The sequence below is a fragment of the Gavialis gangeticus genome, unplaced genomic scaffold, assembly GCF_001723915.1.
Source record: "Gavialis gangeticus isolate Ggan-Ray unplaced genomic scaffold, GavGan_comp1, whole genome shotgun sequence".
NCBI lineage: Eukaryota > Metazoa > Chordata > Crocodylia > Gavialidae > Gavialis > Gavialis gangeticus.
In genome coordinates, this window is record NW_017728994.1 from 60,730,944 (window position 1) to 60,731,482 (window position 539).

The window sequence follows — 539 nt, forward strand, 5'->3', positions numbered from 1 at the left end:
GCGGGGCAAGCGCGCACGCACGTGGCCAGGGGGCGCCCAGGCTGCGGAGACCGCCGGGGGGAGCGGGCAGGGGCAGGTGCTGAAGGTGATAGCTAGGGCAAGGGCAAGGGGACGATCCCCCTGTGTGGGTGGGGGGGCAGCCTCTTCCCCTCAGGGAGTCACCCCTTGGGGGGGAACAAGGTGGGAGCCGGCCTCTTGGGTCATCTTTTATGAGAGTCGAGAACCTGAACCGCCCGCATCCACGGGCTGGCGGTTCCCCATCTGTGCCAGGGTTAGGGCGGGCATCGTAGAGCACATTGGCGACATGTAAGGGTCTGCGCCTGCACCCTCTGCGAAAAGGCACCGATTGCTGCGGGCCAACACTGACGCTGCTGCCGGCAGCATCTGTGCATGGTCGCCAAGTGCCAGGGGCACGCGGCATTCGTGTCCCAATGTGTGGCAGTGGTACCACCAGTAGGGTGGCCATTGTGGAGGAGCGGCCGGTTTTCTGCTATTCTGGCCCCTGTTGATACGAAACTGGATGCTTTTATGTTTGTTGA